The 16,564-nt window shown below is 39.5% G+C and overlaps 1 long non-coding RNA gene across 1 annotated transcript in view; it reads right to left on the reverse strand.

Annotated features, from left to right (window-relative positions):
* The window catches only part of LOC132540400 (uncharacterized), a 192,614-nt gene extending 182,979 nt beyond the window's left edge, over nucleotides 1-9,635 (reverse strand). Inside the window, exon 1 of the long non-coding RNA XR_009551584.1 lies at nucleotides 9,555-9,635. This is a non-coding gene — a long non-coding RNA (uncharacterized LOC132540400). The remainder of the gene's footprint in view (nucleotides 1-9,554) is intronic.
* Nucleotides 9,636-16,564: the final 6,929 nt, after the last annotated feature.

Consider the following 16,564-nt stretch of genomic DNA (forward strand, 5'->3'; position numbering starts at 1 on the left):
TTCAGGGGCACAATGATGGAAACGAACCTATATTAAGGGTGAAAAGTATTTTGTAGTCACCTATCAAGGGGAGATGAGAAATTGTATTCATGTGCCTACAAATATGCTGTAAACCATTTTCTCCCCCTGCCAAATAAAATAATTTGAAGGGGGAAAAAATGTATTGCTCCTCTTCAACAATGTTCCTGGTCACTTAATAAACTTTTGAGACCTAGCAGCAAACAATGGCAGACCTGCCATTGAAAACAAGTCAACAGAGCAGTCAGTGAAGCAGGGAATGACTATGTACCCAAGATGAACTGGATAGAATACCCATTTTATAGCTCATCAGTGAGGATAAGGCTGTATGTAGGTGGAATATTCCAAGGCTTTCAGCACAATTTCACTACCAGCTTAAGAAAAATATTTTTAAATGATGGTGGGAAGTGATATGAACAGTGTGAAGAAAGAAGTTTAATTTGAGAGTGGGCCTAATTTCCTTAGGCTTGAACAAGTTCCAAAATTGCCCCAAATTCCCAATACTGCATGGTTTGTATAATGGATCGTCTTGCTAAGGTCATGGAAGATATGTAGATGTGACATTAATTCCTCCCAATAAGTCCCTAGAGAGAAAATGCTGATGTTAAAGAGACCTGAGAGTTTTTTGGGTTTTTTTTGCAAAGAGTTTTAAAGGAGCCAAGCTTACTTCACACACACACACACACACACACACACAAAAAAAAAAAAAAAAAAAAAAAAGGTGGTGCACCTGGTTAAGTGCACACATTGCAGTGTGTAAGGTTGCATGTTCAAGTCCCTTGTCCCCACCTGCAGGAGGAAAGCTTCATAAGCAGTGGAGCAGGGCTGCAGTTGCCTCTCTGTCTCTTTCCCTCTCTGTCTCTCTCTCCCCTCTCAGTTCCTCTCTGTCTCTACCCAATAATAAATAAATAAAACTTTTTTTTGAAAAAAGAAAATATAGCATCATTGATACAAAATGAAATAATTTAGGAAGCATAAAAACTTTTTAGAAAAATTTGATTCTATATGAAATCACAGAATACAGTATGAATATTAAAACAGAAAGGGAAAAAAAGCTGAGAAAACTCTGGCACAAATTTATATTATGATCTTTCTTCCAGGTTGCTATACTGCTCCTCTTTGGGAAAATAATCTTGGCACTTTAGAAACAAAGTGTGCCCCATTCCAGTTATTATACAGTGGGGCAAACTGAGAGCCAGAAGTACTGAATGACCTAGGGTGGCAGAACTAGGATTAAGATCTATCTCAGATTTTTGTTTTTCTCTGATTCAAAAATTGAGAGACTCTTTCTGATGCTTGTTCCAACACCAAATAGGTCTGAAAACTTGTTATTCTTGGTTTCTTCATCTGCCCTGTTTTATAGAGTTATTAAAATAAAAATGAATATCTGGCATTAGTGTTTATTGCAAAAAGAAAGGTAAACTTGAATAAAAGAAAGTGTTCCTATTAGATCTGGTAATGATTACGATCTGGTGGAGAGGTTGGACCTTTCAATTACATTTTCAGTGCTAGAATTCAACAACTAATTTCTAATTACTGGGATACTTATTTTCCTTATTCCCTACTTCAGTAGAGAAAAACACTACTGAAACTAATCTTTCCTATATAAGCAAATTAATTGCATTTAAAAATACATGTAGGACCACTCAGACATTTGGTTAACAATCCAATGTAAGTTAGAACTACTCAAAAAATATCACCAACATTTATCAAACAACTCACTCATCCAATATTTCAGTCAGTTGTACTCTAGCTAAGTTTAGCATTTGATTTCTCTAAAAACAGTAATATTTCACTGATACAACCTGAAAATGTTTCATTTGCTGCCTAGTTGTAAGTAGAACACATTTATCAGTTATTTGAATTCATAAAATGTTTGTCCTTAAATTTTTAATTCTATTTGTCCCTAAATTTTCTTTAATATTTTTTGAACTTATTTTTTATTTAAGAAAGGATAAATCAACAAAACCATAGGGTAGAAGGGACTCCACACAATTCCCACCACCCAATCTCCACATCCCATCACCTCCCTTGATAGCCTTCCCATTCTCTATCCCTCTGGGAGCATGGACCCAGGGTCGTTGTGGGTTGCAGAAGGTGGAAGGTCTGGCTTCTGTAATTGCTTCCCCGCTGAACATGGGCATTGACTGGTCGGTCCATACTCCCAGTCTGCCTCTCTTTTTCCCTAGTAGGGTGGGTCTCTGGGGAAGCGGAGCTCCAGGACACATTGGTGGGGTCTTCAGTCCAGGGAGGCCTGGCCGGCATCTTGATGGCATCTGGAACCTGGTGGCTGAAAAGAGAGTTAACATACAAAGCCAAACAAATTGTTGAGCAATCATGGACCCAAAGCTTGGAATAGTGGAGAGGAAGTGTTGGGGGGTACTCACTGCAAACTCTAGTGTACTTCTGCTTTCAGGTATATATTCTGCACTTGTTTATAGATACATGTGAACATATGCTCTCTCTCACAGAACCTGGTATATATCTAGGTTTTGGGACTTTGTTAGAAAGTGATCCACCCGGAATGGAATTAGAGAATGCTATGAAAGAAAAGATCTCACCTGAGTAATGAAGCTGAAGGGTTGTCATTCCACACCTGAAGTCTCTTTTCAGTGATAGAAAGATGCTCCTGAAAGTTTGGTTAGCATCCTAATATTTTGTGACATTATTCCATGAAAAGTTCTCACACAAGAAGTTTGACGTTCAAGGACCAGAAGACAGATCACTCAGTAGAGCATACAGTTTATCATGCATGAGGACCTGGGTTCAAGAACCTGGAACAACATGGGAGAAGTATGCACAGCACTGGGAGCAGGGGGTAAAGGGAGGGGGAAAGGCCTCCCTGAATGGTAGAGCAGTGCTGCCATGTCCCTTCTTTCCTTCCTTCCTTTCTTCCTGCGTTCCTTCCTTGCTTCCTTCCTTCCTTTCTTCCTTCCTTCCTTCCTCCCTCTCTCTCTCCTTCTCCCTCTTCCTCTTCTCTCCCTGTTTCTTTCTTTTTTTTTTTTTAACCAGGGCTTCGCCACTCCAAGTCAACTTTTTCAGACAGAGAGAAAGAGATAGAGAGAAGTAGAGATAGAAAGATAACATTGCCCTGAAGCTTCCTCCAGGGCAGTGGGGACCGAGCTCCAACCTGGACTGTATGCATAACAAAGCAAGAGCACTATCTAGGTGAACTATTTTGCTGGCCTTCCCTCACTGTTTATATTGAAAATTTAAAAAAAAAATCCACTGGGAGTGATGTAATCATGAATCATACTGGCACAATGCTCCAGCAGGACAAAAAAAAAAAGTTTAATATGATGTGCCAAAATGTAGTCATGGGTGAATCTAGCTTACATAAAACAGATAATTCTGATGCTTAGTCATAGTTGCCAGATGACTTTTACAAAAATATAATTGACAAGAATATTTATCTCAGGTGTTCAACAAAATTACTCAATATGTTGCAAAATGATCATAATAGAAAGTCTATTTACCATCTGAACATCTTTATTTTGAAACACATTATTGATTATAGTCAACATTACACCATCATATTTTAACTTTTCTACATGTATTTATTTATTTATTGGTTTGAAAAGATTATAGGATTTCAGGGTTATAGGTTTATAAAGTTAAATTTATATCATATATAGAATACCATATATTTATAAAAATCTCTATCTGTATACAATTCATTATGCCCACCACTAAAGTCCTAGTGTACTCTCACTATCAGTGACCCCTCTATATAATCCTCTTCCTTCCTTCTGGTAACCATAAGATTTTTTACCGGGTTGAAGAGTAAGGATTTTTTTTTCCTGCCAGTTCATTTGTTTTAGTTATTTATATTCCACATAAAAGTCAAACCACCCATGTTATACCTTAAGCTATTTATTTTGTAATTGAAAGTTTTTCCTGTTGGATCCTTTTTATCCATGTCACCTACCCTCCGAGCTGATTTTCTAAAAGATTCAATTATTTATTAATGGGGGTAAGGGTAGGAGAAGGCTACAGGGAGAATCAGAGCATCATTCTGGCACATATAATGCTAGGGATCAAACTCTGGACCTCATACTTGATAGCTCAATGCCCTACCCATTGTGTCACCTTCTAGGCTATCCAGCCTAATTTTTAAAGGTAAGGAGAAATATATTCATGTTTCATTCACAGAAGACATCCCACTAGGAAAAAAAAAAAAAGGAGGAGGGGCTCTTCATAATAAAAGAAGATATCCATCTAGCCTAGTCTAAGCAAAGTATAACAGGGACTTGCTAAACAGTAATCTCCAGATCAGAGTGATAAGAGGAAACCAGAAGAGGCACATTAATGTGTGACCTGTGTTAAAGAGACCATGAATTATCAAAGGAATCACTCTGAAATCAACATCTTCCTTAGATAATGCTGAAGTCAAAAGTCAACATGCACCTGATCTCTTTCTGTGAAGAGGCTGCAGACAAACCTCTTGATCTATGATGGAGCAGGAGCACAGTGACCTGAGACATGATCTTCAATCATTATCAAGGATGTGCAAAGAACAGCAAGTGGTTCAAGCTGCTTGGCCCCCAGTTTTCAGAAGGACAGAATAACAAACAAGATAGGAAAAATAATGTAATGACCTTGCTTGGTAGCTTCAACACAGAGGCAACACCAGAACAAGAGACATGTTGTCTGACTCATTCTACTTATAGAATTTCTAGCAATAGCTCCTGTAATCTTATCTCCTTATATACAATATAGAAAATCTCCAGATCAAGACCCAATTTGAAGACCAGTTCTCTCAAAGCAATGTGAGGACCATCCCCACTTTAACAAACTCACCTAAATCCCCAAATAGAAGGTATTTGTTTTTCCATTAACATCTGCATATTGTTTAAGACGGTATATGTCTTTATCACAAGTCCAGACAAACTGGCTTCAGCATAGTTCACTAAGGCTCCTCAAAACGCTTCAAGAGGAAGGGTTAAGCATTGGTTCAAAAGGCTACATGGTTAGCTAAATCTGGGTTTGAATTGTAGCCTACCACTCACTCTCTAGTTAATCTTGCAAACGTGGCTTAGTCTTTCAGAACCTTAGTTTTTCATCTGGAAAGAAGGATGCTACTGACTCTCAGTCATGATGAGGATAAGGTAGGAATTAGGTAAAGATTAGGTGGAGATTAGGTAGAAGAATGTGGATACCCACTCAAAGGATCAGAGAAGTAACCAAAATATTTTACGAAAGCTTATGTAGACCAAATAGAGAGAAGCAAAGTCCAACCACTGACAAGTGAGAAAGCATGAAAGTCTAGAAATCCCATTTACATTTTCTGGCTTCCTAAATGAAATGATTACTAAGAACCATGTAAATCAAATCTAACCCTAACATAAAACGTAGATGTTATTAATAATTGGAGATGATTTGAAGAACTACAATGATAACAGATATCTCAATGTATTATCACCACACAATGGAAAAATTTACCAAGATTTGAAGAAGACAAAAAGAGCTGAAAGCATAACAAGCTCCAGTGCATTACTTACTCGTTACCACTAATAGCTTCAAGATACCTCTTCAGAGTTTCTTCACTTGGCTGGATAAGTGGGAAGTGATAAGGAATTGTGTGGAGTTGTACCCCTCTTATCCTATGGTTTTGTTAATGTCTCCTTTTAAAAAATATATTTAAAAATATTTTTTAAAAAGATAGTCTTTTCATTGTCTTCTGAAATTTGTTTTGTCCCCAAACCACTTGTTCAATAGATTTAAAACTACATTACAATTTTGAAGTCAAGGAGAGCCAAATTCCTACCTTTGTCTTTAGAGAGGTCAAACATATCCTTGTGCTCCAAAATTCCATTTATGTTTTAGACATTTGAGAAAAAACACTATTTCCATTTACTATGCTAAGTTACTATAGTTTTGCATATCTAGAAGTGTGTAGAGAACCCAAAAGCAAAACATAGGCTGAATGAAACGTGTCCAACAGTATAATTTTAATATGCGAATGCAAATCATGACTTTTCAAAAATTACAAAATGGGGGGAGTCGGGTGGTAGCGCAGCGGGTTAAGCGAACGTGGCGCAAAGCGCCAGGACCGGCCTAAGGATCCCGGTTCCAGCCTCCGGTCGCTTCACAGGCGGTGAAGCAGGTCTGCAGGTGTCTGTCTTTCTCTCCCCCTCTCTGTCTTCCCTTCCTCTCTCCATTTCTCTCTGTCCTATCCAACAACGATGACAACAAGAATATCTACAACAATAAAACAACAACAAGGGCAACAAAAGGGAATAAATAAATAAATTTAAAAAAAAATTACAAAACGGGGACAGTCTGATATATATAATCTTCTTAGCTAGTTAAGAAGCTCAAAAAAAACGAGGAAACAAATGAAGCCATCATGTCTCCTCCTTCCACCTCCCACATTTGACTACTCCCTTTTCAGGCAGGCTATAAAATAATTTCCAAAGAAACATGAGATTTATCTTTATCAAAGAGGGGCAGAGGTTATAAAAAGGTTGAGAAACACCTTTGGAAACACAGCAGCTGGAGAACTGTTTAGACTTCCCTAGGGGCAGGGTCTTCTCCCCAGGAGGCCATGCTAAAGGAAGGAGAAGGACTGAGGCTTTTAATCTCCTCTGTGGTACATGGAGCCCCCAAATCAGATTATAAACATTGGAATATGAGCATGCGCGGTTCCACAAAAGATGTTATTGCAGTGACTGTGTCAGATCTCTGTTGCTATCAGTTCTCTTAAGAGGAATCATCTTAAATCAGATGAACATGATCTCTGAATGAGGATTTGCTTCTTTACACAATTGCTAATCCCACAGTTATGTGAAAAGGAAAAGGAAAAACAATTACTGTTGTAATTATCAGCTTTACATGAATTTAATGTGCTAATCTTTTTAAAGTGATTTTTTTCACTAATACAGCCATTTTTTTTTTTCTGGGAGTAAAGTATTTCTTACTTCTACTGAGTCCCTCCTGCTGTGTATCACATGCTGTAAACTACCTTCCTTTAGAATTTTATTTCTTTGCATCATTGAGATATTTGCTTAATGTACTAAAATAAATAAATAAATAAATAAACCTTTTCAAAAGGCAGAGAAAGAAAGAGCAATACCATGACACCAGAGCTTCCTCCAGTGCCATAACACCTCTCATGTTGCCAGGGTTCAAACCTGGGTCACATACATGGCAAAACATACCTGGTGAGCTATTTCTTTAGCCCTCAAACTCTTTTTTTTCTTTTTTAATTGACTGTAAATCTTCCATTCACATGGATCTAGTGTATTGTTTGGGGAAAGGAGATGAAAAGAAAAAGGAAAGCCTTAGGAAAAAAACAAGTCATAAATATTAAAAAATAATTATAATTGCTGAAAGATGAACACTAAAATGTAATTCTGAACATTAAACAACTGAAGAAAGCTCACATTCTAAGGACTCAGGACTAACAGTAATTTGTGAATTTTTGCCAAAGCCAAACTGCTTAAGACAGAAATTAGTCCATCTTAGGCTAAATATACATGACATAAATAGACAAACAATCAGATAGAGGAGACCTGAAACTGTGACCCCCAAAGGACACAGCTATAAACACAAACATAGGGATGTGATATTCACCCTGAAGACCAGATGACTTGATGACTCACACCCACCCTTCCACCCTTGTTCTTGTTGCCTTCTGCCTTTTGTGTAAACAATAACTTAAGATCTAGTCAAGGCCCAATCCTTTTTATCCCAAAGTGTGTCTCTCCAGCCCCTTCTGCCACTTGTACAAATATTTTCTAAAACAGTGAAATGGAGAGGTTGATTTAAGCAATGCTCCATCCTCCTTAGACCATCAGATGTCAAGAAAGCCAAGTTATTTATACCACAGCACTGCTTAGCTCTGGCCTCATGGTGCTGGGGATTGAATCTGGGACTTCTGAGGCATCAGACATGCAAGCCTGATGTGTCACTCACCTCAATCAAGCAAATTTTCTTTTATACAAAAGCTGGTGTTGCAGTATAGATTTCTGTAGCACCAAGGAACGGGTTCCCCTGTTTGGCTTCAGACCAGTTGCAGATAACTGCATCTGAAATCTTAAGACACAGAATAACTTTATCCCACTGGCCATTTTTAAACAGAATAGAAAATCTTAGTAGTAAAATTTAAACATACTGTGAACTAGCTGAAATAGTAAGAAGCAATATGAAACAGAAGTCAGCAGAGTAATATATGGAATTTAATGAAGTTAGGGCTGGCCTACCTATCTTTGAGCAAATCAGAACCCACTATGTGAAACAAATATTTCATTTGGAATCCCAGAATTGAAAAGTGGAAATAATCTTGTTTGATATAATGCTAAAAGATGCTTACGCAGTAGGCATTTGAAAAAAAAAACAAACGGTTAAATATGAAGTCTGAAGACTACAGAAATTTGACATTCTGGGGCCACTTTGTATCGGCTCCCCTTGTCATCACAAAACCTATAGAAGTTTCAAGTGTTGATATCTGGATTCTGGGATGAATCCACATGGGGGCGGGGAAGCTGTCAGCAACACTGAAAATGCAGGGTTTGTATTTTTCTGGAACATACTCAGAAAGTGGCAGTAAGCTGGGGAGCACCGTGAAGAGGGGAGGGGAGACTTGTAGATGAAGAATGCATGTCATACTTATTAGCACACCTCAACCGGTTTATAGCTATAACCAGAATCTGATTAGTAAAGGGAGAGTAGCTTACTCACCCTTAAAAGAACTACACTGGTTCTTATAATACATCAGCAAGTCGAGCCTTTTGTGATTTCACAGATGCCTAAACAAGGATTTTTCATATATATATATATATATATATATATATATATATATGTATGTATGTTGAGTGAGGTGTAGCAATGCATACATGAGAACATAACACAAAATCTGGCTTAGAAATAACAGATTGCCAACCACCTGACCTTAACCTTCAGCTAATGAAAGTACTTCTATGTTTGAAATACACCTATTCATGATATGTAACTCACTTTATCTTGTTTCCATACGAATGGAACTAGTCATGGAAAAACAATGACAAATCTGTTTCAGAACTGAAAGCAAGTGTTTCCTCCTCTTCAATCCATCTCCTGTTTTCTCAACCAAATGCCTACAAGAGAAGGAGCAGCACTGCGTTGCCACCAGGGTGGTTGCTACTAACTGTGCCTTCACTGAGGCACCTAACACGTGTAGCCAAGAAAACCAGCGTCTCTGCAGCCTCACCAGGCCAATCCTGTCTGCAACACATTCATCCACCAGGTAACATGAGGGCAACCCTTCAGTTCCTGTCCAGACTCCCCTTCCCCAGCTAAACAAGGGCTAGACATTAACTCAGGCCTCCTTGGCCAGTACATTCCCCCCACTTGCACTCTCTCACAAGCCCCCTTTGTTCCCTGCCCTCCACCCCATCTATATGCTGCAGCAGTTACCCAGATGTTCTCTATCAAAGCCCCAGCCACGCAGGAAAGTGCACTTAGTCCAGCCCTCCAGAAATACCTTCCCTCCCCCACACCCCCTCACCCCCTCTGATTTCTGCAAATATTTTTAAATGTTAATGGATTCCACTCACCCACAACCTAGGGGGAGGTTATGGAACAGGGCTCTGTGTGTCCAGCAAATTAGCAGCCCAGAGGATACTGCTTGGCGCCTGGGTTCTGTCCCACCCTGGGGCGTTGGCTGGGTTTCCTGACCTTGAACTGTAGCGGCCAGTTTGCCAGCACATAGCTTTCTAGTGACAGAGGTTAGATGGGTGGTTGACAGGAGAGTTGCTCCAAGCTACAGAAAAGACAGGGTCCTATCTTACTCTGAAGTTTCAGATTCCAAGAGCAATCTTTTAACATCAATGAAAATTTAATGCTTATTTTTCCCTCTTCCTTGTTCCTTTACCTCTTTTTCTTTTTAAAAAATCTTTTTTTAAAATGTATTATTGGATAGAGACAGAAATTGAGAGGCAAGGACAAGAGAGAGAGAGGGAGAAATACAGAGATAACTACAAGCCCTGCTTCACCACTTGTGAAGCTTTGCCCTTGCAGGTGGGGAACGGGGAACTGGGCCTTGAACCCAGGTCTTTGTGCACAGTAATATGTGCACTTAACCAGGTGTGCCACCACCTGGCCCCACCTCTTTTTCTATTTAAAACACTCCCCCAATCTCTTTGGTTCAGTATGCAGGTATAACACAATTAGATCTTTGATTTCATACTTTGTCATCATGCCCCCTTTGAATTATCTTCATGACAGGGAAAGACCACTAATGGAAACATTGGTGAAAATTTCAATAAGACAGACATTTGGGTCATGGGGGCGGGGCGCTAGCACAGCGGGTTAAGCGCACCTGGTGCAAAGCACAAGGACCAGCATAAGGATCCCTGTTCACCCCCCACCCCCGTTCCCCACCTGCAGAGGGGTCGCTTCACAGGTGGTGAAGCAGGCCTGCAGGTGTCTATCTTCTTCTCCCAGTCTTTCCCATCTCTCTCGATTTTTCTCTGTACTATCCAACAACAACATCAATAACAACAATAATAATAATGACGACGATAAACAACAAGGACAACAAAAGTGAAAAAATGGCCTCCAGGAACAGTGGATTCCTAGTGCATGCACCGAGCCTCAGCAATAACCCTGGAGGCAGAGAAAAAAGAAGAAGAAGAAATTTGGGTCATGTATATGGAGATGTGAAAGTGCTATCTATTTGGAGAGAAGTGGATGGCATATTCTCACAGGGAAGATTTGTTCATCAGACCTTCATTGTGACAGCGATTTTAGGGTCCATTTGGATTTTAGAGTCCAGTTTGACTCTAAAAAGTCAAATTTCTCTTTAGAAATTAGAAATAGAAATTTCATATGACACAGGTATACCACTTCTGAGTGATCTGCCACCCCAAATTCAAAGAGATTTATGTACCCCAACATTTACTATAGTATAGCATTATTTATAACAGTCAATAGTCAGAAATGACCTAAGTATCCATCAAGTGACAAGTGAATTAAGAAGTCATGGTATATACACACAAAGCAACAGTATTCAGCTACATATAACAAAAATACAATAAAATAATAAAAATAAAACTCTGCATTTGCAACAACATGGATGGACCTGAGGGTATTTTGCTGAGAGAAATAAGCCACACAGAGAAAGACAAACACCATATGAGGCAGACAGAGAAACCAGCCAACAAATGAACTAGACAAATCCCCACACCTATGGACATCTAATCTTTGATAAGGGGGCCCTAAGGATTAAATGGAAAAAGGAGGCTCTCTTCAATAAATGGTGCTGGGAAAACTGGGTTGTAACATGCAGAAGAATGAAATTGAACCACTTTATCTCACCAGAAACAAAAATCAACTCCAAATGGATCAAAGACCTGGATGTCAGACCAGAAACAATCAAATACTTAGAGGAAAACATTGGTAAAACAGTTTCCCACCTACACCTCAAAGACATCTTTGATGAATCAAACCCAATTGCAAGGAAGACTAAAGCAGAAACAAACCAATGGGACTACATCAAACTGAAAAACTTCTGCACATCCAAAGAAACTATTAAACAAAGAGACCCCTCACAGAATGGGAGAAGATCTTCACATGCCATACATCAGACAAGAAATTAATCACCAAAATATATAAAGAGCTCAGCAAACTTAGCACCAAAAAAGCAAATGACCCCATCCAAAAATGGGCAGAGGATATGAACAAAACATTCACTACAGAGGAGATCCAAAAGGCTAACAAACATATGAAAAACTGCTCTAGGTCACTGATTGTCAGAGAAATGCAAATTAAGACAACACTAAGATACCACTTCACTCCTGTAAGAATGGCATACATCAAAAAGGACAGCAGCAACAAATGCTGGAGAGGTTGTGGGGACAGAGGAACCCTTTTACATTACTGGTGGGAATGTAAATTGGTACAGACTGCTCTGTGGAGAGCAGTCTGGAAAACTCTCAGAAGTCTAGACATGGACCTTCCATATGATCCAGTAATTCCTCTCCTGGGGTTATACCCCAAGGACTCCATAACACCCAACCAAAAAGAGGTGTGTACTCCTATGTTCATAGCAGCACAATTCATAATAGCTAAAACCTGGAAGCAACCCAGGTGCCCAACAACAGATGAGTGGCTGAGAAAGCTGTGGTATATATACACAATAGAAAATGCCTATACTTTTATCATTTCTTTATCATAAGACTATTACTCCAGGGCTAAAACTCTCTGTGTTGCTTATAAAACCACAAAGTTCTAGAAGCCTGGCAGTATGCACCTAGTTAAGCACATATGTTACATGCTCAAGGGCCCAGGTTCAAATCCTCAGTACCTACCTATAAAGGGGAAGCTTCACAAGTGGTAAAGCGATGCTGCAAGTATCTTTCTTTTTCTCCCTCTATCTCAATTTCTCTCTCTCCTGTCAGAAAGAGAGAAATGAAGGAAGGAAGGAAGGAAAGAAGGAAGGAAGGAAAGAAGGAAGGAAGGAAAGAAGGAAGGAAGGAAGGAAGGAAGGAAAGAAGGAAGGAAGGAAAGAAGGAAGGAAAGAAGGAAGGAAGGAAAGAAGGAAGGAAGGAAAGAAGGAAGGAAGGAAAGAAGGAAGGAAGGAAGGAAAGAAGGAAGGAAGGAAAGAAGGAAGGAAGGAAGGAAGGAAAGAAGGAAGGAAGGAAGGAAGGAAGGAAAGAAGGAAGGAAGGAAGGAAGGAAGGAAAGAAGGAAGGAAGGAAGGAAAGAAGGAAGGAAGGAAAGAAGGAAGGAAGGAAGGAAGGAAGGAAGGAAAGAAGGAAGGAAGGAAGGAAGGAAGGAAGGAAAGAAGGAAGGAAGGAAAGAAGGAAGGAAGGAAGGAAGAAAAGAAGGAAAGAAGGAAGGAAGGAAGGAAAGAAGGAAGGAAGGAAAGAAGGAAGGAAGGAAGGAAAGAAGGAAGGAAAGAAGGAAGGAAGGAAAGAAGGAAGGAAGGAAGGAAAGAAGGAAGGTAGAAAGGAAGGTAGGAAGGAAAGAAGGGAGGAAGGGAGGGAAGGAAGGAGAGAAGAAGGGAAGGAGGGAAGGAGGGAGGGAGGCCAGTAGCCCACCAGGAGGAGTGCTGGCACCATTATGCAGGCACCAAGCCCTAGTGACAACCCTGGTGAAAAAAAAAAAAAATCACAAGGCTCCAGGTGGGTGCTCGTGCCACATCCCTGCCTATGCTGGGGGATGAAGAGCCTGGTTCTCAGATCCTCCATTTCTTAGATGTGAAGATCAGATAATCACACAATGATCCAAAGATTTCAGAAAGTGCCAATTAAAGCATTACTTCTCTTATTCTAGGTAAAATTGTTTACCACTTTTTAGTGAGGAGTCACTGATGAGATCTGACTATAGGTCAAAGGCTCTGGATAACACTTGATAATCTCAAGAAGTTTAACCACTTTCCCATACACTCAGCCTGGGTACTGCCACACTTTACTAGCTACCTGGATCCATGAACTTTCTAATCCATTGTTTTCATTAGCACCTTCCCTCCCTCCCCTGCCCCTTTACATTCTTCTAGGACTGTCCCTCACAAACAAATGGTTTGTTTACCAAAGGAATTTAGACTATTGAAGACTTAGCAACTCATCAATGGATACTGTGTATCTTCAGATTCTTTGAATCCCTTACCTCAAAATCTTCCCCTTGTTCTTTTGACTAAACCTGAACTTCTTACCCAACTATACTTAAATTCTCACACTGAATGACTAGATTTAAGCCAAAATTCCAATACTTAAAATACTTGACCTGACCTTCTCCTTCTGGACGCTAGTAAAGCTTTGTAAATAAGTACCCACCACCTCACTATACTAAGCAACAAAGAACTATCTTAATGATTTGTGTTAGTGACATTCAGAGAGCCAACTCTGTACATCCTTTTCTAAATATAGCCAGATACAAAATAAGATTTTTAGATTTTGGATAATATGCTTAATATAGGGGGAAGTGAAATGATTTTTCTCAAATATCCATCTCTCTTTCTTAAAATTATCCTTTCCCTATTATTAAGGAAAAAGTTCTGGTAGAAAAAATACCCTGAAATTGAGAACTTCCATAAGTTAGTGTGAAAATGAAACTTAAAGGACTCTAAGAAGGGAAACTTCACTTAGTAAATTGAAAATATAAGCAGAGACTATGTGTTAAATCTCCCAATTTAAGTCATATAACAAATCAGTTAATTTGGTGCATACTGAAGTAACAGGTATTAAGCTTTAAAAAGATCCAGTTCGATTGTCATCAGTGGATTAAAAAGTACATTTCAGACTTCCGGAGGCGGAGCTACGAGCAGCAGATCGCTTTCTCTCCTCTCCTCTCCTCTCCTCTCCCGGATCAACTAGGAATACCAAAGGAGACCACCCGGACCTAAACAAGACAGGACTAGAATGACCACAGAAACCCAGTAAATCACCCGTGAGTACAAACACGCGTGGCTGGTGACAGAGAGGAGAGAGGGGCCTAAGGAGAGATTAAGTGACTGCTAACAGTTCGACAGTTTGTCAGTGGAGACACCACCTTCAGTCTGCTCCACCAACAAGGGGACAGCTGAAGGGAGGAAAGGACTCCCCAGAGACTCACCAAGTGCAACTCTGAGTTTCCATTGCTACTACCCTCAGAATCTGGAGCAGCAACAGGGAGGGACACCAGGGGACAGAGATCTCACCGGGAAACTCAGAAGACCTATACCTCGGTGGCATAGCTGAGGGGCTGTGAAAGTCTCTTTGCATAACCACTGGATTATCTCTGCCACACCCTGCTTTATCTCTTGGTCAGGAGTCAGTGATTAAGCTAAGAAGCCTATTGATAGTTTAAAAGCCCTCAGGATCCCATAGCCTACAGGGGAAAAAAAAAAAAGGCTTTTACACCACTGAACTCCAACTCAGGGATTGAAAAAACTGTTAACTTATTTAAAATGGTTAAAACAACAAGAAAAAATAATGGAGACTCGAACCAGGACAAGAGTCCAGCTAAAAGTCCTCCAGAGGGTGAAGCACAAAACAACGAGTTCAACATCCAAACATTAGCTAAGGAAATAATAACAGGAGTGAGTAAAGAATTTGAAAAAATTGTAATCAGAAATGCAGGAACAACAAATGAGAATATGGAAGAAAATTCTAATAATCTCATGGTTATTAGAGAGCTGAAAGCTGAAATCGCTGAGCTAAGAAGGCAACTAGCTTAACAAGCTAAAACAGTATCAGAGCAGGGCAACAAAATAGATGAACTCCAGAAAGTAGTAGAGGGCAGAGAGAATAGAATCAATGAGGCTGAAGACAGAATTAGCAAGATTGAGGATGAATTAGAGACAACTAAAAAAGAAGTAAGAGATCTCAAAAAGAGATTAAGAGATGCTGAAAACAACAACAGAGTCCTATGGGATGACTTCAAAAGAAACAATATACGCATTATTGGCTTACCAGAGGAAGAAAGAGAAGGGGAGGAAGAAAGCGTTCTCCAGGCCATAATAGCTGAAAATTTCTCTAGTCTAGACAACACCAAAGACATAAAGATTCAAGAAGCCCAGAGGGTCCCAAACAGAATTAACCCAGACCTAAAGACACCAAGACATGTCATACTTAGATTGGAAAGGAATAAGGATAAAGAAAGGATCCTCAAGGCTGCAAGAGAAAAACAAAGAGTCACCTACAAAGGAAAACCCATAAGATTAGCAGCAGACTTCTCCATACAAACACTACAGGCAAGAAGAGAATGGCAAGATATCTATCGAGTGCTCAATGAGAAAGGCTTTCAGCCAAGAATACTATATCCTGCTAGATTGTCATTCAGACTAGATGGAAGCATCAAAACCTTCTCAGACAAGCAACAGTTGAAAGAAGCAACCATCACCAAGCCTGCCCTGAAAGAAGTTCTGAAAGGTCTCCTATAAACAGTCAGACCACCACAAATAGGACATACATCAAAACACTCTAAAACTCTACAAGAATGGCGTTAAAATATCTTCAATCTTTGATATCAATAAATGTCAATGGCCTGAATCCACCTATTAAAAGACACAGAGTAGGAAGATGGATCAGAAAACACAACCCAACAATATGTTGTCTACAGGAAACTCACCTAACTCAACAAGACAAACACAGACATAAAGTGAAAGGATGGAAAACTATCATTCAAGCCAATGGCCCACAAAAAAGGGCAGGAACGGCTATTCTCATATCTGACATGATAGACTTTAAAATAGATAAGATTAAAAAAGATAGGAATGGACACTACTTAATGTTCAGAGGATCAGTCAATCAAGAGGACTTAACAATTATTAATATCTATGCACCCAATGAGAAGCCATCTAAATACATCAAACTTCTACTGAAAGAGCTACAACAATATATTAACAGTAACACAATCATAGTAGGAGACTTCAACACCCCACTATCTCAACTTGACAGATCATCCAGGCAGAAAATCAGTAAAGACATAAGGGAGCTAAATGAAGAGATAGATAAACTAGAACTATTGGACATTTTCAGAGTCATTCATCCCAAGAAACTGGAATACACATTTTACTCAAATCCACATGGATCATTCTCAAGGATAGACCATACGTTAGGCCACAAAAACAGCATCAGCCTATT

Source organism: Erinaceus europaeus, chromosome 9 (assembly GCF_950295315.1).
Source record: "Erinaceus europaeus chromosome 9, mEriEur2.1, whole genome shotgun sequence".
In the NCBI taxonomy this organism is placed as follows: Eukaryota; Metazoa; Chordata; class Mammalia; order Eulipotyphla; family Erinaceidae; genus Erinaceus; species Erinaceus europaeus.